The sequence below is a fragment of the Ambystoma mexicanum genome, chromosome 1q (genome assembly GCF_040938575.1).
Source record: "Ambystoma mexicanum isolate Mex_15411 chromosome 1q, UKY_AmexF1_1, whole genome shotgun sequence".
NCBI lineage: Eukaryota > Metazoa > Chordata > Amphibia > Caudata > Ambystomatidae > Ambystoma > Ambystoma mexicanum.
Window position 1 is genome coordinate 386774444 of NC_090922.1, and position 23491 is coordinate 386797934.

A 23491-nucleotide genomic window follows, 5' to 3' on the forward strand; every position below is an offset into this window, starting at 1 on the left:
AACAGGTAGGTAAAGGATTTAAAACACCTTTAGTGCTACCGCGAAGAAAGGGCGGCCTGGCGGAACAATGTACCTTTAAATGAAGAAGTGGCTCCTGCGGTGGCGGTTGTTCCTGGTAGTCCCTGCAGTTCGGGTGATCCAGCAGAGGAAGAGAGGCTCTCGTCGTGGAGGAAGGTTCGAGTTACTGCACTACCCATGGATGAAACCAGCCGCGGTGCTGCCCGACGAATAAAAGGTACGCTCCTTTAAATCGCAGCCCGGGTGGGCTGGTGCCTGGCTATCCGGCCTCCGAGTACTGGGTATGGGAGATTCGACCAAGGCAGGTCCGGGAAGGCGATTGGAAAACTGGTTGGCCCCACCAGCTCAAGGGAAGAAGGCTCTTGCAGGTGAAGATCTTCTCTCGTCGTGAGGAGAAAAGTGGTGAGATGCTGCAGCAGGGCTTCACCGGTGGTTGAGTCACTGCAGATGTCTTTGGCTTCTCTCCTCTTCGGCTTCTTAGTTCCAGTGGCGACGTCTTGCTCTTCCAGTCCTCAGGACCTTGCTTTTATGCAAAAAGAGCTCCATTCATACAGCCTAGCTGTCACTCACACAGTGGAGCGAGAGACCCGCCAGCCTATCAGGATAGAGTGCGACATGGGTTGCTGAGGCAACCCTGTCCAGGGGTCCTACTCCGCCTCCCACACAATGGACCCACCCCAGACTCAGTGGCGCCGAAAGGAGGGCTTCTCGGCAGAAGCTCGCCAAAAGGACGAACAAAGGATCCCCGACCTGGGTTAGGAGTTTTAGAGGAAGACACGAGAAAGAAGTTATATTAACGTTCTGGCAATAAAAACTTACCGGAGTAAAGTTAATATGAAAATACACCGGCGGTATGTTAGAGGCTGTCAGAAAAAGTGGTAGCCTCGAACAATGGGAAAATCCCATAGGGAAATATTTGCAGTCGAATATTTCTGGTAGTAACCACTGCCATCAGCCAGAAACTTTTGAGAGAGGGTCTGTACGGTACCCTCCCGAAAATGAACATAGGGGAAAAACTATTAACCCCTTCCAGTACCTCCATAGTAAGATGGGTTGTACTGGTTTAGTTCATAGGATTTGACTAGTAAAGTCAATGGGGACTTTACATGCCCTGGGAGACAGTAGTTAGTCCCAGGGTATGGAGTCTATGTTTGGGGGTCGCTACAACACCCCTGTGTCACTGCACTGAGGGTGCTGTGTAACACATGTGAATAAAGATGATTCCTATGGGGTAGAGAAAGATCCCATAGGCATTAAACACAAAAATAGCCTAGAACACACATAGCAAAAATGCCTAAGAGTGGGAAAAAGAGTCTCACTCTTAGCAGGTAAAAGGAAACAAACCCTTCAAATCCAGCACAGCTGCTGGGGGACTCTATAGGTACGGGAAATTAGCCATAGAATGAGAATCCCCCTAACAACTTTCTTCACCCCAACCCACAACCCGAACAGTATAGCAAGTGGATCAGGGCCGATCTGGATCCCCACTATCTCTGACAGGGCTCCAGTCACTGCTTCCCAGAATGGGACCAGCGCGCTACAGGACCAAAACATGTGAATGTGGTCGGCCTCCATGAATCTGCATCTCGGGCAAGCGTAGGACTGGTTCTGTGCAAATTTCCCCACCCTGTGAGGCGTGTAATATAGTCGGTTGAGAAGCTTATATTGCATACATCTGAATCTGGAATTAAGGGAGACCTTGCGTGTGTGTAAGCACATTTTGCCCCACATGGCATCTGTGATCACCAAACCCAGTTCATCACTCCATGTGTCCCACGGTTTCTGAGGTGCATCTACCGACTTTGCCAGCAGCATTTTGTACAGGGAGGACGTTATACCCCTATCGCCAGCTGAGTTGGATATGTAGCAGATCTCGGGAGAATCAGGGAGCTCATCAGGGTAAGAGGGCCACATGGCGCGAACTGCCGCTCTTAGTCTGAAATGTTGTAACAGTTCCAGCGCCGATCCCGAGTGACCAGGGCGCCATATCTGCGGGGTGATGAATTTTCCTTTGGGGTATAGATCAGACAGCGCCCGATACCCCAGGTCAAGTCAGTGTCGCATGAGGAGTTTGTCGTGGGTGGGGGTGTGGCCCGGAAAGTGCCAAATGGGTAACCACTTATAGTATGGATGATGTTCGGAGTGGGATTGCAGTAGTCGTCTCCATGCCATGGTGGCTATGGGATCCGTCGGGGCATCGGTGTGGTATGTGCGATAGATTAGGGACATGATGTTTACCTCCTCACTTGGAAGTTTCTCAAGTTTCACATGGGGGTTGGATCTAGGTGTTTATACCAGTGTGTGGCATGCTGGGCTTGTGCGGCAATCCAATATCGGGTAAGGTCAGGGGCATTAAAGCCCCCTCTCTCGTAAGGTAGAGTCATGTGTTGCCACTTCTTGGAATTGGGCACATACAGAGTGCAAGTTCTTGAAGTACTGTCTCCCCGGCCAGAGCGGGACATTTGCAAAAATGTAGAGAAGCTTAGGGACTACTATCATTTTGATTAGGGACAACTTGCCCGATAAAGAAAGCAGGAGGTTACGCCACCTTGACATCTTGGACTCAACGAGTTGCGCAGTAGCAGTGTAATTGTCGGCCAGTAGCGAGGATCTAAGTAGGGATACCTGCACCCTGAGATATCGGATACCTCCTGGGGACCAACGAAGAGGGAATTCACATGCCGGTTGGTGGGTTGCAGTAGTGAGTGGGAATATTTCCGACTTGGAGTAATTTATGGTAAAGCCTGAGAATGTGCCAATTTTTGTTATATCGCGGATGATCGGGTCTAAGTTGGAGAAGGGTCCCTGATATAGAGCAGTACATCATCAGCGTATAGTGATATTATTTCCGGTGCGACGCACAGTCGTATACCCTTGCGGGTGTGTTTATCTCTGACACTGTCAGCCATGGGCTCAATAGCTAGCGCAAATAATATAGGGGAGAACGGGCAGCCCTGGCGTGTGCCCCTATGGAGCGTGAAGGGTGACGACGTTAGGGAGTTGACCAGGACTCTGGCTACGGGATTTGCATACAGTTTCTTTTTTTTATAGGATATCATGCATGGTCCGATTCCCATTTTCTGCAGCACTATCAAATGCCTTTTGGGCGTCCAGGGTAACCGCAACCGCATTGGCTTTAGGATCGATTCTGGACATAACATTAAAAAGCCGACGGATATTGAGGGCTGTTGAGCGACCGGGGACGAACCCGCTTTGGTCTGGGTAGACCAGGTGTGAAATTATGGGGAGGAATCTGCTTGCTATTACCGTGGCAAATATTTTGGTATCTGTATTTATAAGGGATAGGGGCCTGTAGGATCCACAGTCATCCAGGGGCTTACTTGGCTTGGGGAGCACAGTTATAAGGGCTTCTCGCAGGGATTGGGGCAGGGTAGCCAGACGGAGCGATTCGGTCCAGACTTCACACAGTCTCAGGGCCAAAATGGCAACATGTTCCTGATAAAATTCTGAGGTGAGCCCATCCGGGCCGGGAGCCCTGCCCTTCGGGAGGCTAGAAATAGCCTCAGCAATCTCATCAAGGGTGATCAGGGCGTCTAACTGCTCTCTAGTGGCTCGGGAGATATAGGATATGGGAATTTGGTCAAGTAGGAGGTTTATGTCATGGGCATTGTGCTCCCGCTGGGGGGCGTACAGGGCTGCATAGAATTCCAGGAAGGTGTCCAGGATGTGCTGGTCTGACCAGTGTTGGGCACCATTCGCATCCCTGATACTGTCAATTCGGGTTCTACCTCCCTCTATGCCGGCCAGCCTGGCCAGGGTTCGCCCCGGTCTCTCCCCCTCACCGTACATCCGCGCAGCCAGGGGTCGGGCGTAATACTGTACCTGCCTTATGGCATGGGATTCAAATGTTTCCAGCTCCGATCTTATCTGTGCTAGTTTGGCTGAGGAAGGTGCAGAGGTGTATTCCCGCTCGAGTTCTTTAAGTTTGGTTTCAGAGCGGTGTAGGCTGCTTTTTATGTCCTTGAGTGCACCGGCTTCCCTAGAGATGCACATACCTCTGATAAAGACTTTGAATGCCTCCCATCGGGTCCCCTGAGGTGTATTGTGCCGTTTGTTGCAGTCAAAAAAGTTGTTAATGTCGGCCAGGATCTCAGACTTAAAGACTATATCTCACAGTGCCTCTGATTTGAAGCGCCAGGCAGAGTGGGTAGGTGGGCCAGGCCCCAGCTTGATCAGTAGCGTTACTGGAGAGTGGTCTGAGACTGTGTGTGCCAGTATCTGTATGTCTATGGTCTTTCCCATTAACTCGCTCGATGTGCGGAACAAGTCTATCCTGGATAAACTGTCGTGTGCAGACGAGTAAAAGGTAAAATCTCTCGTGTGTGGGTAGAGTGCCCTCCAGACATCACATAGGCCCAGTGAGTCCATGTGTGTGCGTAAGCGGTTGGCAGCCCGGGACATGGCTCTGCAGGCTGTGCCCGATCTATTTAGGTCGTTATCTAGGATCAGGTTCATGTCCCCCCATATAATTGGGACCCCGATATATCTCATGAGTAGGGCGGCCACTTCGTCGAAGAATTTGGGGGCATCAATATTCAGGCGAATGTGTTCACCAGTAGACACTCTTTGTTGGCTAATAGACAGTACAGGATTACATATCTGCCCCCCAAGTCTATGTAGCTAGTACGCAGTGAGAATTCAACTGATTGGTGGACCAGGGTCAGCACTCGTCTGGACTGGGTGGAGTACTTTGTGTAGAACCTGTTGGCGCCCCAAGTCGGTGCCAGGCATGCTGTGAGGTGCCCAAGGGCGTGTGTTTCTTGAAGGAGAAGTATTTTAATTCAGTGTCTCTAGGCGTATGCGGTTATCCTACGGGCTTTTGTGAAGTTACTTAACCCCCGGACCTTCCATGTCATTAGTTTAACGGTCATGATATAGCATTATGGAACGTCCAAACAGTTAAATACGTCACCTTTCAGTGCCGTACGTACTGCTAGCGCACTGTTGTACCACATTGTAGCCACAGCCACTGCTTTCCTGCCATTTTCAATATAACAACCCCCAACTTTACCACCCCATCCTCACTGCCCTCCCCCAACCAGCACTGTAGTGACACCCACCCAAGTAGTAACTAGGCAGCGCCTGCCCACATGCCCAACAGGGCCACAACTGCTAACAAACCGCCAGAATAGGCATTGCAGCTGCAGCAGGGGTCACCGCTGCCGTGTACCCAACTTAGCTAATAACTCGGTGCAGAAAACACCTCAATTCACTCAACAGCAGTTTATATCAAGGTTGCAAGAAAAAAATTATGATGCATTGTAATAGACAAAGGATGGAGTCATGATGATTGCGGCATGAATGTTAGTTAGGGGCTTGCAGGAGAGTCGGGAGACCAAGGCACCCCATTCATTAGTATAGTAGTGAAAGTGAGGAGCGGGGTGTCACCCGCTTCAGGCCAGGATAACCCCAGACTATAGTATGTCGGGCTCAGTTGGTGTACCGGATTAGCGGGAGGAGGATCTTTTGTCGGTGATCATGGTTTCGCCCGAGTGGACTCGCCACTGATAGCAAGTATTAGCCACCTTAGTCATTGTCCATTAGATCATCTGCAGGGTCCCTAAGCAGGATCTGTGATTCGATGAATTTCACTGCTTCATCTTGAATCCTGAAGAAATAGAGTTTATTGCGATGGGTAAATTTCAAGCGGGCCGGGAAGAGCATTGCGTATTCAATTTTCCTTTCCTTCAGCATTTTCTTCACTCCATTGAACTGTCTGTGCTCCATCTGGACCCCCACGGAGAAGTCTGGGAAGATTCTGATGATTTGCTAATCTAGTCTCAATTCCCCTTTCTCTCGTGCTAGCTGTAGTATGTGATCCCTATCTCTGTAGCTGAGGATCTTGGCAATTATTGGTCTGGGAAAGTCGCCCGGTTTAGGTTGGGGGTCCAGCGCCCGATGTGCCCGCTCAACTGTGAAGAACCGGGAGAGTTGTGGGTTATCAAGGAGGTCCTTGAGGAGGTTTTCGACAGCCAGTTCCATCCTGCCCTTGAGAGCGGAATCCGGAACACCCACGATGAGGATATTGTTCCTGTGTGATCTAGACTCTAAGTCGTCGCACTTGGCCTTGACTTGTTTCATATTTCGCACCAGTTCCGTAATTGTGGTCTGTAGGGGCGCACTCCGTCCTCATTGGCCCCAATCCTGGTTTCTGCTTCGGTTATCCTAGTCCCGTGCTGGTCCAACTTAGTTCTCGGGGAGGCCACATTTGCGTTAATGTCGTCCAGTGTTACGCTCACCTGGCTCCCACAGGGGCGTCGATCTGAACTGGACAGCTGCGGTCTCCACCAATGTGACACGTAGTGCCGAGATGACGGACTGGACTGGCCCACCTAGCTTTGATTGCTTGGCCCGTAGGAATATTCTTCTGCAAATGGAGAAAAGGAATTAACCACCCGTGGAGTTGAGCGTTAACCCCCCCCCACTCCCGCTGTTCTCTCCACTGATCACCTTTGATGTCCCCTCTTATAGTCTCACCTGATGGTTTGGAAAGATGAGCTCTCCATCCTGCATTGAGCGCAGGGGTGCGTAGATAACCAGTTACTTCACTGGCTCGAAGGAATTGGTAAGTTCCGGAACAATATTGACTATGAGATTCCCGGCAAGACGCCGTAAGTATGTAGTTCGAAAGAGTTCAAATGTCGGACTTTCACTCTTGTCCGATTCCTTGCAGGTTGCAGCTTGACCCTAGCGAAGAGTTCCTCGTGGCAACCGGTAATATTCAGGTAAGGATTTGTATTATCCAACACAGTTCGATAAAATAATGTCAATATGTAACCTGTTGCTTTCTCCCTTATTCAGGCGCTGAGAGAAAGTATGAAGTCTCTGGGAATAATGCCTCCGGCGGTAAAATCAGGTAAGTCTATTGTGGTGAGGTTTCCCCTTGTTTGTTCCTTTATTTCACCTTGCTGTCCTTTTGTTTCCCCTTAGGGGCCGGGGTTCGGCGAGGATGCTGTGGAAGCTGCGCCGACCCGTGAAGAGGAATAGTACCCCCAGTGGTAAAATCAGGTAAGTCTATGGGGGGTAACTAATATCGCCTCTGTGTATTCCCTTGGCTCACCTTGCTATTCTTGTCTTCCCCTTTAGGTGCCGGAGTGCGGCAGGAACATGCAGAAGGATGCGGTGGAATGTGAAGATGCTGCGAAGGCCGGTGAGTTCAGCGCGGCGCTGCAGCAGGCGAGGCGTCGCGCACAAAATAACTTCTTTCTTACAGCTTGAAGGCGCGATGGATCGGGAATTCAGGTGAGGATCAAAGGTATTGCTCTTGTTCTAACCTTTTCTCCTTCTTTCTCCCTTTTTCTAGGAGCTCCAGATTTGAGGCGGGCGTGGCAGAAGACTGGATGCAGACTTGCAGGCACGGTGAGCGTTACGCTGCTGGATGCAGAATAACGCAAAGCGTGTGCTGCTCTTCGGGCGTGGTTTAAATAGCCTCCAAAGTAGTCCCAGGTAAGTATTCCTCCCCAGCCCCACCCGAGTAAAAAATAGTCCCTAGGTAAAGTAGTCCTTTCCAAGCCTCTTTAGGCTTGGAGCTCTTGCAGCATGGTCTGCATGCATCAGATAAGTTTTAATCTATGAGCCTGGCGCCTATGGCGCCAGGACTGACTCTCCATATGAGCCTGGCGCCATAGGCGCCAGGACTGCACCCAAATAGCCCCTAGCAGGGGTTGCTGGGCTTGCTTAGAATAACTTGATGCTTGCTTCCGGGGTTGCTGGACTTGGTCTGGGTCCCCGGGGGTAGGCATCATGATATCCAGCTTCTCATGAAAGGAAGCAAAGTTCTTTGCATTGGACTCCATCATCACCATTAGATCAGGCTCAGGGGGGTCTGACAGTGGTTCAATGTCGTCGTGGTTCGAGGAGGAGCCTCCCTGCTCAGGCCTGGGCGTTGACTTAGTGTACTTGTCCATAGCCCCAACCTTGTTGGCACCGCATGATCTGTTCGACATTCTGTGGGTGGATGATGGTGTAGGCCGGAGCGGACAGATATCGCCCGTGCAGTTGGATGGAGCAAGTTCACTCAGCACCCGTGTCACGGGCCAGACGTCGGGGAGGAGCTGCACCAGGCGGGGCGGATGAGTTCCCTGCTCTCCGGTCGAAACACCAACCAGAGAGCCCGTTGTTCATGGGTCCTCTGTGCACAGCCGACAGGGGGGAGCCCCTCAGACGCCGCACCCGGGGCACACACCGGGGAATGGGGCTGTGAAGGCAGGCAGGTCGCGATGTGGCGGAAAAAGTGGGTGCGGGCTCTGTTGTCGGAGAGTACAGGTGCTCCGGGTAATAGTATCAAGCGCTGGGGCCCAGGGAGAGTCCGATCTGGCTGGGTCGCAATATGGGATTTGGGGAGCAACACTCTGGCTCAATAGTCCAATGTAGAACTTTGGGAGATCTGCTGGATACCAGGTGCAAGAAAAGGGTACAGGGATGGGATGTATTTAGAGTTTAGGCAAGGGTGGCTCAAGGTGGGGATGTTGAGGATCTTGTGGTGCAGACCAATGAGGGGTTGAGCAGTACTAACCAGCCTGTCAAAAAGGGGGGGGGGTTCCCCGCTTCAGGGATCCAGGGTGTAGAGTCGGGAGAAGGTACGATGCTCACCTCAGGCCTCTCCAAAGACCGTCTACAATAGCTTGGGCAGCCTCTGACTCAATCCCGCAGACAAGGTCAGTATCAACTTGCGAGCATGGGCAGCTCACTCCTGTCAGACAGTGGTTTTTGCGGGGGTGGTGGGCGGCTCTGAAGCCAGGGCATCTGTAGGGAGTGCCACTGTTGAGCGCCGGCACTCCCACCACGCAACCGCCGTGCTGTACGTGCAGAACATAGAAGGCCTCTCAGGGAGCGAAGGCTGCAATGCAGGGGCAGATGGGGGTACTGAGGGCCGCTTAATGCAGTCTGGGCCCCAGGTACAGGGGGGCGAGGTGCACATGCAGAGGAAATGTGGTGCGAGCTTGGGAGAGAGCTGAGGGTCAGTTCAGCCAAACGTTGGGTGGGGGGGTGCAGAGAGCCCAGCAGGCGACCCCCCCAGCTCCTCACCTGCGGCGATGATCGAAGTCCTGATGTTGTGTGGGGAGGAGCCGCAGGGAGGGCCGCGGGGTCCCGCTGGTAGCTGCAGGGATTGGAGGCGGTTGCGTACCCCCCGAATGGCCCCGCCAAGATGGGATGCGGGCAGCCCGCCTCACGCCGCCCCGCGTCGTGGTCCGGATGTCGCGGCGTGGGCTAGGCAATCAGGTGGCGTGCCAACAGAGCCGGGAGAGCCGCTCGCTCCACGTCAGGCGGCCTCAGCTTCAACAGCCGCTTCAGAGGGAGGCAGGTGTAGCGCCCGCCGCAGCACAGGTGGGCCCAGGCCCTGCAGTGGACAGCGGGCGAGGGAGGGCAGAGGCAGGCGAGCTCCACAGGGCGGCCCGACCCAGTGTAGATAGCCGCCACGCCAGGCAGCACTTGGCCACGGATGACGAACAGCGTCTCCAGAAAGCAGCACCCCAGTGGGCGTGCGGCGTCCCCACACGGCCCGGCGCGGAATGGGCACAAACCAAGCCACACACGGAGGAGCAGGAAAACAGTCGTAATATAGATGTGCGGCTCTGATTTTCTTCCGGAATGAGTGCAAATGCAGCCCCAGATGTCAGCTACGCAGGGTGGAGGGTTCAGGTGAAGGATTGTGCTTTGAACCGCTGATGATGAAGGATAATTAATGGCTGGGCATGGAGCACAAAAGCTAGGCAGCTATTTTCCAGGCTGCTCAACAGTGCCCCTACCCTGAATGGTAAGTTAACACCGAATTCAATTACCTAACTTCACAGAAAATCTGGAAGGCAACGTTTTCCACTGCTCTGTGGCAGCAGCCTGGCCAGTACATATGTTTTTCCTGCAGTTCAGGTTGAACACTGAACTACATGGAGACTGATACCCTCCTCAGTCTGATAGGCAGATGCAATGTGATGGTGGTAAACTCTGCCACTTGCCTTCACTGGTGGTTCACCCAAGGTCTGTCCCAGCAAGAGTACAGGACAGTCATGTAGCTGTCAGGTCAGTGGATTGATCTGAGCCCATCACTCAAATGTATCACTTACCCGCTCACTGCACAGACAGATTAAATGCCTTAGAGTCACATATATTACTTGCAACTGTAAAAAGAAGTTGGAGCTGTCACCCAAATCTCTAGGTGGTAGGACTGCTTAAAAAGCAGTAGTCTACTGCCCAAATCAGTAGGGTTGGGAAGTATGATATAAGCCTGTAGATATTTACCCTATTAAGAGGTTGACTGTGGTTCTAAAGACTTGGTCACTTCAAAACGAGGAAAAGTTAAGAATAATGTACATATCGAACTTTTATGCAAATGTCCGTGTCAATCAGTACACAACCAGCCCTTCTTGCAAGCGACGAAACTATTCGAGGTGAACTTCAGCTGTGTTCTCTTTAGAGAGCCAGCAGCTCCTGGCGCCCTGACAGCACCTCCCAGTAAATGCGCTCCTGATTGGTCGTGGGTAAAGGACGTCCATGTTGGCTGAACCCCCGCTCTCGCCACCCCTGTATCTGTGTGTGGGGGTGTAGTTTCTCTTCTATAGGTGGCAAAAGGTCCCGGCTGTACGGAGGTAGTACAGTGGAAAGCTTGACCCCCCCCCCCCCCAAATGCCTAGTTGTGTGGTCTCATCCAGCTAGCACGCACAGTGCACTTGGGCAGCTGCGCACTTCCCAGAGCAGCCAGAAGGGCGCGGCGGCCAATGGGAGGCCGCGACACAGACATGCAAATGAGGCTGGCATCGGGCGAGCGACTGGCGCTGGCAGGCCGAGCTCCGGGGAAGAGCCACAGCTGTGGGTGGCATTACTGAACACCTGGATTGATGGTATTGGACCCCTCTGCGGAGTTCCAGGTGAGTCAGGTAGCGGGTGAAGCGACTGGACGGGAGGCACAGCCCACACTCCATAGCGGCTCAACTGGTGTTTAGTGCGGGAGGGGGAGGGGGAGGGGAAGGTTAGCTGTCAGCGCCTCCCCAACCCTGGTGGAGGGTATGGGAGGGGCTGGCCAGGGGGCCGGGCACCATGCTGGTGGCGTGGTTGCGAGCAGGCCTGCGTTCCAGGTGCATAACGTTTAGGGGATGGGGTAGTGTAGTGTGATGGGGAGGTTATGATGTCTGTTGGTGGAGGAGATGGGGTCTGGTGACAGAGGTGGTAGGTCTGTTGTCTAGTGAAGTCCCAGTGTCTCACTGCCAGGTTCCGGGGAGTTCGTGTGATCTTGTTTGTCACGATTTTTTGGGAATCGAGTTGGTGATGGTATAATTCATTATATCTGCTTTGTGATGACTGGTTCAATATCCTGTGGGTGCCATAATGTACTGGGTGTCGTGGAGGAGAGGAGGTTGTCATGGTAATTGGGTGGTGGCTGCCCTGTCTGGTCTGGGCACTGGCAATTGAGATTTCATGGCCAATCGGTTAACTGGTGGTGGTGCATGTAACGCATGATTTGGCAAGTGATGGGATAGGGGTGTACTATAAGGTGGTCTTAGCTCACTGCACATCATTATTGAATAATGTGTGGATGTAATTGATAGTTTGGCACCTGATGTTGGACGTCCTGTGCAGGCTAGTATGTGAGGTTTAGATATCATGAGTGCCAGGTTTGGGAACCTGGGGAATATGTGTTTTATTTGCTTTCCATAGACTATTATGTCTTGGGCTATGGAAAGTTGTATAGTACTTATTCTGTATTACTTTGTCGGATTCGCCAAAGGCCAATCTATATTTAGCTGATTAGGCTTTTATACTGTGCCAAATAGCCATCATAGTAGTTTCAGAGCACCTTGGCTGTTCTGTGAAATGTCGCACTGTGCTACCGCCAGGGGTATCCACACCTTCGTGTGGGTGCATGCTATCCCTGTTAGGTAGATCATAGTTGTGCAAAAGGTAGGGGATGGATGTGTTCTGAAGTATTGGGATAATTTTATTATGTTTCCAAGGCAGAATTGTAAGTTAGTACCCGATTTAATGTTGGATATGATATGGACCCGAGGGTGTGCCCTGGGATTCTGGAAGTTCGGTGGCTTATTTGCACGTGCATCTCTATACGTTGTACCCTAGGTCAAACTCCAGAATATTAATTCTGTGACTTGCAAGCCTTAGCCAAGAGTTGCATAGTCTAGCATAATCTGTGTATAAAGGTGAATTTTGTTGGTTAGGAGTTTGTTCACTGTCACGTCATGCTAGACTCGCAATGTACGAGTCCTCTTGGACTCTTCTCTCTCCTTCTCCAACACTGCTCATATTTGTCATTTCCATCTCTATAATGCCTGCAGCGAGTGAGCCTTCCTTTCCGGTCATGCTAACAAACTTCTAATCGCCAAAGTGATTTTCGGGGTTTGTTCAGGGTACAACTTCTTCTGGTGGCGACCAAGGTCAAACACCATTGGGAAAGGTTGCGTCAGTGTGGTACTTAAAGGAGGAACCAATACCCCTACCTACCTCCTTGGTTAGTGAAAACAAAAGGGAATGAACTACCTAGTGAAAGTGCCACAATAAGATCCAATTGAGTTTCAAATGGTTTTTCTATTGAGAAGTAGTTATTGTTAACAATCAAAGGGCATAAAAAATCAATCAAATTGGTGTTCTGCTTGAACTACTTCTCAATAGAAAAACCATTTGAAACTCAATTGGATTTTTTTGTGGCGCTGTCACTTTGTGGTTCATTCCATTTTGTTAAACTTCTAATCGCCTCTCTAATCTTTTCTCATCTTGATTGCTGTTCAGCCCTTCTGGTCGGTTTCCCAGCTTTACACCTTACCCTCTTTGTTAGTCTTTAGCTCAGCCTTGCCCTATGTTCTCTTTACAATTTTGTTTCTCCTTTACTTCCTCCCTTCATTCCTTCTCTCTTTTAACTCATGTCTTTTTTTCAGTTTCTTTGTATTGTTTAAACGTGCATCCATGTTCTTGCTCCATCCCATCTCTCTTCTCCCATTACTTTATATTGTCCTTTTGGTCCACTTTGTTGCCAATCTCTTCACCCTCTAATAGTGTTTATGGGAGGAGGCGACGCGCTCTGTGGTTTCTCACCACTTGCACACAATCTCACAGGGAAGCGCAGGAAGAATCTTTCACCCCAGGCCCTATTCGCATGCCAGAATATCGCCGGGCAGTGATCCAGTACTGTGTTTATTGCCTGCAAGCGTTGCATAGAATTGATTACTCATTCCACTACATGGATATCAGACTGCAGGCAAGAGTGCTAGCTGGCTCGACCACCATAACGGAGAGCTCATAAAGATATGACCAGCTTCAGTGACATTCCATTAGCGAACCCATCAGTAGCGGAGGGCAGGTTAATTTTCGACGGCCTATATTAGTAGCTGTCTTTGAAAAGCCAAACGTCTCTCTACTGTCCCCCACAGTCCGCATCCTGCAAAAACTCACAGGGAAGTAGAATTTCAAACACTGCCTCAAGTAACTGTCATTTGCGTATGTCTCCTATTGTATTTAAAAAAAAAATTATTAGGTTTTTTTTGGTTTTACAAGAAAGAAAAACCTTTTACCTAGAAATCAAACAACCTTAAGAAAAAGTGACCGATATCAAGGAAAGCAGAAAAGTCGTGTCTGTGTGTATTGGTGACGTTATCTCATACTCAAAAACCACTGGCATCAGGTTTATCCAAATCGGGCGTCTCCTACATTGATCCTAGGTCCTTTCAGGCTCCGCTGACTTTATTTTGCCATCTTCAATCTAGCTAAAGATAGCTTTCAAAAGCTTAACTAATGTCAGGGTGACAGAGATCTTTTTTTCCCCAGTAAACGCCATCCACCAATCTTCTGCCGTCATTGACTCATATTTGTTGATCTGTTCCCCTAGGATATTGGTTCTTATTTCTCTCAGTGCTGGGCAGAATAGTATCAGATGTTTTAAAGTTTCCTTTGAGTCTTTTCACCGACATAGTCTGCATGATATATCAAATACACTCGTTCTTGCTTTCGTTTTCAGGATTTCTCTTGTTGGAAACAGATTTAGGCAAATGCGCAGGAACCGAGCTCTGAAGTGCTGATTTGAACATTTCTGCAGATAATTTGGTAGCGTGTTTAGTTTCCTTGCTTCTCGTAGAGGTTTGCCATATCATTTATAGGACTGTCTCTCTTTCTGAGTGATTAAACAGTTCTACATGTAAAACTTCTTTTTGATCCTGTCGGGATTCTCCATCAGGCTGGTGTGTGATTCTCCTAGGTCTCACAGGATTGTTCGGCAAATGATCCTCTATTAACCTAAGGTTATTTTGGCATTTCCCTCTAGTGCTTTTTTTATTGCCCCAAATTCACCCCTATGGTTGGGTTCAGTACATTTTCGGTAGAGAGAGAAAGGGATTTCAAATCCCTGCATTCATTGATGTTAGGCCGAGTTCCACCCTAATTGCTTGAATGGGAGTACTTTTTGTTAATCGTAAAACTCTCTTGCAAAATATTACTTTAAGTTTTGGGCAATTCTCAGCTGGAAATGAGAATATTTCCGCTCCGTAGGTGAAGATTGGTAATACCTTAATGCGGTAAAAGGAGACCACAGGCTCCAATGAGAAGAGCCTTCCTTGGGCTGCTAGGTTTTTTTCCCTGTTCTTAGGGCTGTCTCTCTTGGCGCATCTCTGCTCCTGGTATTCAGGCAGACACCCAGTTATGTGAAGGAGCTTACCTCTGGAATTTTTTCACCCCTTGGGTACCATGGGAGGCCCTTACCTTGCCTCCCCCTTGTTTCTTGCCAAATGTCATGATCCGTGATTTCTTTTGGGTTGATTTTGAGGCCGTTGGCCTCAACATAGGCTTGTAGACTGTCCAGCTGTCATTGAAGACCTATTGATGTTTGGTCAATTAATGCTACATCAGCAGCATATAGCAATCTGCCAATGGGTTCCCCCGCTAACATAGGCGGAAAGCATCTGGTGTCGGAGTAGGCTTCTTTCAGGTCTGATATAAAGAGGTTAAATAATTCCAGGGTCAGGGGGGCAACCTTGTTTCAGTCCTTGGTTGGTAGCAATTGGGTCAGATAGGAGGCCTGTTCCATCTAGCCTAACACTTATAGTAGTTTCTGAATATAGATCGTTCATTGTATCAGAAATGACTGTAGAGCATCTCCAATCGCCCGTCTTCTTATGGTGTCAAAGGCCTGTGACAGGTCGATGAATGCCATATATATCTTTGTTTCCTTCTTTCACTCTGCCCGGACCCTTAAGATGTTTATTCTGAAGATATTAAGAGAGGCTCTGATTCCATTGACGAACCCTGTCTGCCATTCGTCTCTGTGACCCGTGGAGATGCTCCATTTTGAAAAAGCCCTTAGAATCAGGGCAGCAAACACTTAACAGCCACATCCAGTAATGCAAAGGCTGGTAATTCTTTGGATCTGACCTTGATCCTTTTTTGAACATGGGAATCACCAGCCCTGTTTTTCATGACAGCCGTACTCGCTTTGATTTTATGATGAATTAAAACAAGTTACGTAGGAATATGGCCCATCATTTTTGAACCTTCAGCATTTCGTTGGTCATCCCTTCCAGGCCTCGGGCTCTGGAATTGCTGGCCTTCCAATGAGATTGTCAATCTCTTCTAGTTCTATGCACAAATTCTCCTGGATGTTATTTGTTTGGGCTACTCTAATCCGCTTCTCTTCGTTTGTGTCGAAAAACGTAGAGAAGTGAGCTATCCAAGATTTAGCTGATATGTTATTTAGTATTAGGGCATCTTGTGGGGCGTTCAACTAATTTATTATTTACCATATTTCTGATGAGTTTTTGGCGGTGATCCTACGCAGCATAGCTTCTAAGTCCTGTTGCAGAAGCCACTTTTTGTACGTTTGCACCCAGTTGTGATATTGTTGTCTGAGCTTCTTTGTGAGAATTCAGGCTTGGAGTGAACGATCATTTTTCAACATACGTACTTTGGAATTGAAGATTTTCTTCTCTTTAACCAATTCCAGTTCGTAGTTATGATGATGGCACATAGTCTTTTTCTTCCCGCTTGCCTCCTGTGACACAAATCTTGCAGCATAATGGAGTAATCAATTGTTCGTTCTCCCTCCATATCATTTAGCTGTAATATTTTAGATCATAGTTTATCCGTGATCCTACCAATTCTTTCAGAGCAAATTATCAGCCTATTTGTTCCTGGGGTCACTCCTATTTTCCCCTGGTGAATGGCCCATTGTGGGTTACTCAGTGCTGCACATGTTAGTCTTCAGAGGTTGTGAACTTGCAGTCATGTCTTCGACTACCATCGTTTGAACAGTCGAAGTCATGTTACGGGACATAAAGATGTAATCTAAAATTTGACCACCTAAACATGGCCGTTCAAAATGTCGATGTTTCTTGATTTCAAGGTGTTTTGCCAAACTCGGCCTCTTTTTTTTCTGCTGGAGTAGCTGGTAAAAGTTCATCATGAATGAGAGCTCTGTTTATATCAACGCAGTTGCAGTTCAAATCTCCACAAATAATGATCCAAGTATCTTGCCACTTCTCAATTTGCTGGTCCATGAGGTCTGATATCTTTTCCGGTAGATCCTGTGTTTCCATTATCACAGGATTCCAGTAGAGATTGACTATGATCAATATCCTTTGGTAGTCCTTCCTACCCTTTCTCACCTCCAGCGTTAACATCTGAGTGAAGGGGTTGGGGTTTTCTACCTGCAACAGTGAAAATTGAACCCTTTTTTTTATGGCGATCAATAGCCTCGACATAGGTCTTCATTTTAGACCCTTGACTGCTTTTTTTTTTAATTGCTGGATTGTCGGCCTGGGTACCACTTTCGTCCTCTGGCCCTCAACCATGATTTTCATAAGCGGGTACCCGACGACTTCGTGCTCATGGCCCTCATCAACCTCCAAGCTGGGTTTAAGATCGATAACCTCTCCTGCTTGGGGTTCTTTTCAGTTTTCATGGCCTGTTTGTTTCCAGTTTCGTCAAGTCGAAACCCATTGGCTGCAGGCGAGGCACCTCCTCTATTAACAGTTGTTTTATTATAGATGAGGAGAGGAGAGGTATAGTATCACCCTATCCGACCTTTCTTCCTCAGGGAATTCAATAGTATCTAAGTCATTAGATGTTAGGAGCCTTAGGCTAACCACACAGTGGAAGAGGCGTAGCACATTAGTCCGGTTCAGAATCAATCCATCGTTCAGATATAGGATTGTTTATAATACCAGGCCGTTGCCCATTGGTGGGTGGTCTCTCTTGAATCTTTGCTCAGATGTTGATAATGCCTCTCCTAGTTTTTTGCGAGTGCGTCTATTCTATTCTATCCTTCTGCACTGATTCCCTTCTTTCCTCCATTTGTTGATCCTTTCCAGTGGGATTCCCTTGCCTTGCCACTATGCGGCTTCTCCATCTTGGTTTGATGCCCTCCTCCCATTCCTCCGACCATCTTTCCTTCATCATTGATGGCTTCCCACGATTCGTGGGAACCTGAACCTGTATGGGTTGTTGTTCAGCAGGCCATGATCTTTTGGTTTCCCCACTAATTGGCCCCGATAGTCTGCTTGTGTTGTCGCCCCTATCCACATGCGAGGTGTGGTTTGCTTTGCATCATTGCCACCTAACTCGAGGGCGTGGATTAGATAGTTTGTTTCCAGTTTCTCTTACTAGGAGTTTTTTGCCTTTGTTTACGCGTTCCTCTACAGGCTTATGGCTAGCAGATCTTTCTTTAAGCAGACTGCCAGCTTCCCTGGCCACACTCTTCTCACTCCCCGTAGTGTCTAGGTCAATATTGCTTTGATTGGTCTCAGGGCTTATTGACTCTTCTGACGGCTCGCCTTCAGACACTGTACGCGTTGAAAGGTCTAGCAGGTCAACGTCACCCACTTCACCAGTTTCCTCTAAACCCAATCTTGTATTGGTCGTTGATTGTATTTTATTGTTCTGGTCTTTCTGCTGATTCTCTTCCCTGGTAATTATAGAATTTTTAGTGAGTTCCTTGTTTTTTTTGTAAGGTTAGATTTCTGATAAAGGAGCAGCTTCCATTTGATCTCTGCTTTGGTGGTTTGCCTTGATGTGTGGCTTTTTTTCTGGGTATCTTCTTTAACTTGTGAGCACATCAGGTGTTTCTTCATCAGATTCTCTGAAATTGGTGCTAATTGTCACAATGGTTGTTTTCTGGGTCTTGACCCTTCTTCCTTTTTGTTAAAGATTTCAAAGACATTCTGTGGCACTTCACCATTCTGCTCAGGTCTTCCCTTCTTCTGTGGCCCATCCATCTTGGTCTCGGTGGGTTGCCTTGTAATCTCTGTGTCTTCCACCCATGCTAGTATGCTTTGTGAGTTATCTTCCTCCTCCTGCTGCTCATACATCATTCCGGAATCTTGGGAGTCAACTATCCTCACTGTGGCCCGTGCCATGGCCGTGTTGTCTGCCAAAGTTGTTACTTCCGTCGCCTTTGCGGTAGGCTGAATGTCATTACTAATTTCCAGTGGTGATTCCATTTCAATCTGAACTATGCTGGTGTTCGCTGCTTTATCAACCAAGGGATTTATGGAAGGGTTGTTTAACTCTTCTGGGATATTGGGATTCCTCTTCTTGTTCTTATCTTTGATAATGGGCTCCAGTATGGTATGCAGGAGGTTGGAAACTCGAGCCAAACTGTTGTCTTGATTGTTTGGGATAGCTGTTATGAATCCTTCCACACACACCATTTTTTCATGCATCATGGCTATCATGGTGGTTTGATCCTTAAGTTGGTCCTCTATATTCTCATAAAGTTTCATAAAGCGTGCTATTGTGGAGGATAGGGCAGCGATTGAGTAAAGGTCCATTCCCTTTGTCTCAGCTGTATTCACATCAGTTTGATCTACGATGGTTTCTCTTTGTCTCATATGCTCCGTCATTGTAGCGCAGTCTGCTGTATTTGCTACTAGGGTGATGCATTCCTCACTGAATGATTCAGTCCGCCTCTTTTGGAAGCTCCATTCGGCTTTGTAGTATGAGTCGTGATCATGACTTCTCCCTTTCCTGCCACAGTGGATGGCTAGATGATGTGTTTGCATTAGCTTTCTTCATGTTCCCTTGGTCAGACCTGGCTATATCAGCTGCCCATACTTCTAAAGCTTCCTTTTTGGAGGCATCTGCCCCGATTGTCGGCGGCGTGAGTGTTCGACTGTTTGCCTCTGCCCCCACCCCCACTTGTGTTCTTCTCTCTCTTAACTCGAATAGCGGGAGCATCAAGCCGTTTCCTCCTTTGGGGTTCAGCTCTTTACAAGCGCACCCTCCACCCTCAACCAAAATTGTACTTTCCAGCAAAGCTTGGTCCGAGACCTTTCCCCCTAAATTGGAAGCCTCTTGTGTACTCCTTGAACTTGCCTGCTGTTTGTGAGGAACCCGCTCCACTGTTTTCCTGTAAAGAGAACGTTCATTAACTGAAAGACTGGTAGAGGCCAAGTTTAATGGTTTTCAGATTTTCTTCACTGATTCGGAGCCTGAGCTTGAGTTCTTCCAAGTTATACTCTTCACATCTTTCCCCAAAGCATTTTGGTTAAATGAGGATTTCAGTGGGGTTTGTGGCCGAGACACCAATGTTCTAGGGAAGGTTCCTCCTAACAGGCCCCTCAGTGTCAGACTGTTGGTTAAATCCGACTCCGGGTCATGGTCATTGTGATTTCTGGTTATTGCTATCTGGTCATGGTCATTGCAATTTCTGTTTGGTGCATTGAATAAATACAGCATGGGCGGTTTCGGTTGTGCAGGTCTAACTTCATTTCAGTAAGACCCCTCACTTTGTCCCTCTTGACACCTTTTCAGTCTTTCCTCCGCCAGGTCTGGCTTGGCGTTGTTTGAGGGTATAGTCACCCCATTATGCATTAGGGACTGCCAGTTAACACTGACTCCATGTCCAGGGTGGTCCCTACTTGGGGGCAGACGGGGGGGGTGGGAGGGGAAGGAGAACCATTAGGACTAGCTGAATTCATACGCGCTGGAATTGTTCCTAGTGCTAGTTCTTGCGTGTCCCCCCGGTGGGCTGGCCAATCTTGGACAACATTTGCCGTGCTCATTTCAGTCCGATGCCCCGTGGTGTCCGCTCACAGCCTCGTCATGCTGGGACTGGCGCAGCCATCGATGTTACTGTTGGTGTTCGTCAGAGTGGCCGCTAGTGGGTGAGAACCACGTAAGAGTTGACTATTCTACTCATGAAGAGTGCCATACTTGCTCCCATGCAGACTTCCACGTCAAATGGGCTGGAGGTCCCCCCCCCCCCTCACCTGACACAGTTAGAAATTGCTGGTGGCCTATGGGACCCCCTCCCTTGACACTATGGGAGTCGCTCACCTCCGGACTTGTCGGCAGCTGATTTTCCGCGCTGCCCAGGGGCTTCATAGTCGCCACCTCCATCTGTTCCGTGGGTGAGGATTTCATAGTAACCTCCTGCCCGTCTAGGGCAGGAAGTCACCTCCCCAGTGCTGAGTTTCGACTTAGCACAGGCTGCAGAGACTGCTACAACTCTGCTTCAACTCTGCGATCACTTCACGTGGCGGGTTGCTTTTTCAAAGCTGTCTCCTCCTGCACAGGCACTGGAAACAGACTGCATAAGGACTCCTGCAGAGCCTGCTACAACTCTGCTTCAACTCTCTTCTATACATGTTCCTCAGCAGGATGATGATTATTAGGGTATTTATTGAGCGCAGACCTAGCTTCGGGAAGCAACCGAGTGCTTTACAATCATAGGGGGAAGAGCACAGTGAGGGAAGCAGAGAAGAAAGGAGCAGGGAGCCAATGGGGGGGCGAGGAACCATGGCAACCAAGTCAATAAAGAGCTCTATGGGCAGAGACTTTATGTTGCTTCTGCACGCTCAGGACAAGGCAAGGAATCTGAGGTGGTCAGAGGCTCTGGTGGACTCCAATCCTGCGGATGTGGCTGATCTAATAGCTACTAAAATATATATAATGAAGATGCTTTCTATAGCTAAAAAAGATCTATACACGTGTGGCTGGCTAGGCACAGAATGTAGCAGCAGTGACAAGCAAGCAGAAGCTGCAAAATCCCACATAGATGAGCTAGAAAATGTCAGGTTTCCCGCTCAAGAAGAAAATCCACAAAACGGGTCCAGAATAAACAACATACACATACAGGACATTACTCAGCAAGTAAAAGACTCAGAACTGACACGGTATGTGCAAGTCTTCTCTCATTTTCTCCTGAAAGCACCGGACAGCATGAATATTGAGCCGCAGCATACACCTTGAATTCAATGCAGCAACAAAATGATCTTATCTCGTATCTCACAAGGATGCACTACTTAAGAATAAGGGAGGGCATCGTGATGGCAGCTGAGAAATTATCTATAGGGACACACAGATCCTTCTTGAAGACCTAGCTTTGTCCACCCTACTCAACAGGAGCTCTCTATATGATTTCACTTACTGGCTGCATCAGGAGATCCAGTATTAATGGATGCTCCCCTGTTTGGTTAACTTTGTTTTTGAGGAGAAGCAGAGTTCAGTCACTTGCTGCCAAAAGGGAGTCAGCCAGTGCTCCAAATAAGATTTTGAGGTGGGAGTATTTTACTCCCTATTTTTTTTTTTTTTTTTTTAGAACTTTATTTAATGGTTGTGGTACACGACATTTCATACATATCCATATCGGACAGGTTCAGTTCAGTAATATAACATAATGAGTGGTATTACAGAATAGACGTACTACTGGGCCCCGCCGGCTACTGTTGGTCGAGTCCGCTTCACATAGGTACACTCTGAACGAGGCCCAGATGTCCTTTGGTTTACATAGTTTTCCTCACATTCATTAACATACATTAGTTCCTTGAGAAAATGGTTCACTTGTGGTGCCTGTGCGCTCTTCCACTTCTGCAGAATGCACTTTTTCGCCACCGCGCATGCAATATAAAAGAGCCTTCTGATTACCTCGGACCATTTTCCTATATCCCCAAACAAATATTTTTGCGGTGTGAGGTCTGCCGGTATCTGGGTAACTTCTTCAAGAATTTTCGCCACCTCCCCCCAGAATACACATATATGTGTGGGCAGCTCCAGTACATATGTATCGACTCGGCCTGCTCCGTCCCACGTTTCTGACACCTGCCGGGATCATTTTTTGTGAATTTCGCAATGTTTTGGGGGGTATAGTGCAACTTATTCAACACCTTAAATTGGATCAGCCGGAGGATTGCGTTCATGGACACCCTCTTGGTCAGTTCACAGTATCTCTCCCAGGATCTGTCAGTTATGGTAGCACCCGGATCCGTTTCCCAGGAGATCCTTATCATGTTTAACGTTGGAGTGTTGGCCTGCACAGCCGTGTAAAGCCCCGAAACACTGGTTCCCGACCGGGTTGACAAAGCCACCAGTGTGGTGGAGGCTCATGTGGGAACATTGGCCACCTATCCTTAAATGCCATTCTTATTCTATGGTATTGTAATATCATCAATTGGTCCCTTCCCATCCCTGTTTTGAACTCTTCCAATGTTATAAATTTGCCGTTAGGGAATATGTCTTTGATTTAAAATTCTTCCTCCGGGTTGCATGTCTTTTGCACATCTGGATCATATGTGGGTGCTATACCGGGGAAGTTCCAGAATGGGGCCTCAGAGTAGTATGGTGTCTCCAACCCGAGCCGACGGTAAATCTTGGACCATGCATGCACTGTTGTGCTGACTGGGTCGAATGGACACTCATCTCTGTGTTTTCCTTTAAAGATGACTGACCTTAAATCGGTTGGGCGTGCGACTGTTTTTCTAAACAAATGTGGGGTGAGGTGTCCTGCTCGTCATACCAGTGTTTAACAAACTGAGCCTGTGCCACTAGATAACATAATTCAAAGTCTGGAGCTGCTATGCCACCTTTTGTTGTAGGGTTCCACCATTTTTTCCCACTTCATTCTGGCCCCCTCCCGCCCCAGACAAACTCTACAGCTACGGACCTAAGAGTATCAAAGAACCGCCTACCAGGCCATGTCGGGATATTAGTAAATATATATAGCAGCTTGGGGAGAATGACCATTTTCAATATGGCGACCCGGCCGATAAGTGAAATTGGAAGTTTTGCCCAGAAGCGGAGTGTAGTAGAGATCGTATTCAATAGATTGTTATGGTTGTTCGAGAAGAGGGATGCTCTGTCTCCTGACACAATAACTCCCAGGTATCTTATTTTAACAGGGGACCATTGTAGGCCGTGTGTGTTGTTTGGACGTCTAGTGGCAGGGGTCAGGGGGAAGACTTCAGATTTGGAGCGGTTGCTTTTGTATCCTGAGTATTCTGCTGATTCATGCACGGTCTCCATTGCTGGTCCTAGGTGTGTGTCTGGCTCTCGGATGTATAACAGGGCGTCATCTGCATATAGTGATATTGATTGGGTTAGGCCCGACATCCGTATACCCCTCTGTCCCTGGTGTTCCCTAATTGCTGCCGCAACTGGTTCCATAGTAAGGGCGAACAGTATAGGGGAGAACGGGCAGCCTTGTCTCGTACCCCTTCCCAGCTCAAACCATTCTGACATGGTGCGATTA

General features: G+C 48.6%; 1 protein-coding gene across 6 annotated transcripts in view; it reads left to right on the forward strand.

Annotated features, from left to right (window-relative positions):
• Positions 1 to 10535: 10535 nt before the first annotated feature.
• Positions 10536 to 23491, forward strand: part of CHD9 (chromodomain helicase DNA binding protein 9) — a 3201601-nt gene continuing 3188645 nt past the window's right edge. For 3 of the 6 annotated variants that reach the window (XM_069639526.1, XM_069639524.1, XM_069639529.1), the window contains exon 1: positions 10542 to 10904. The gene's annotated coding sequence lies outside the window, so the exon portion shown is untranslated. Of the gene's footprint in view, positions 10905 to 23491 lie in introns of all 6 variants that reach the window. The other 3 variants (XM_069639523.1, XM_069639522.1, XM_069639531.1) reach the window with 2 other exon arrangements.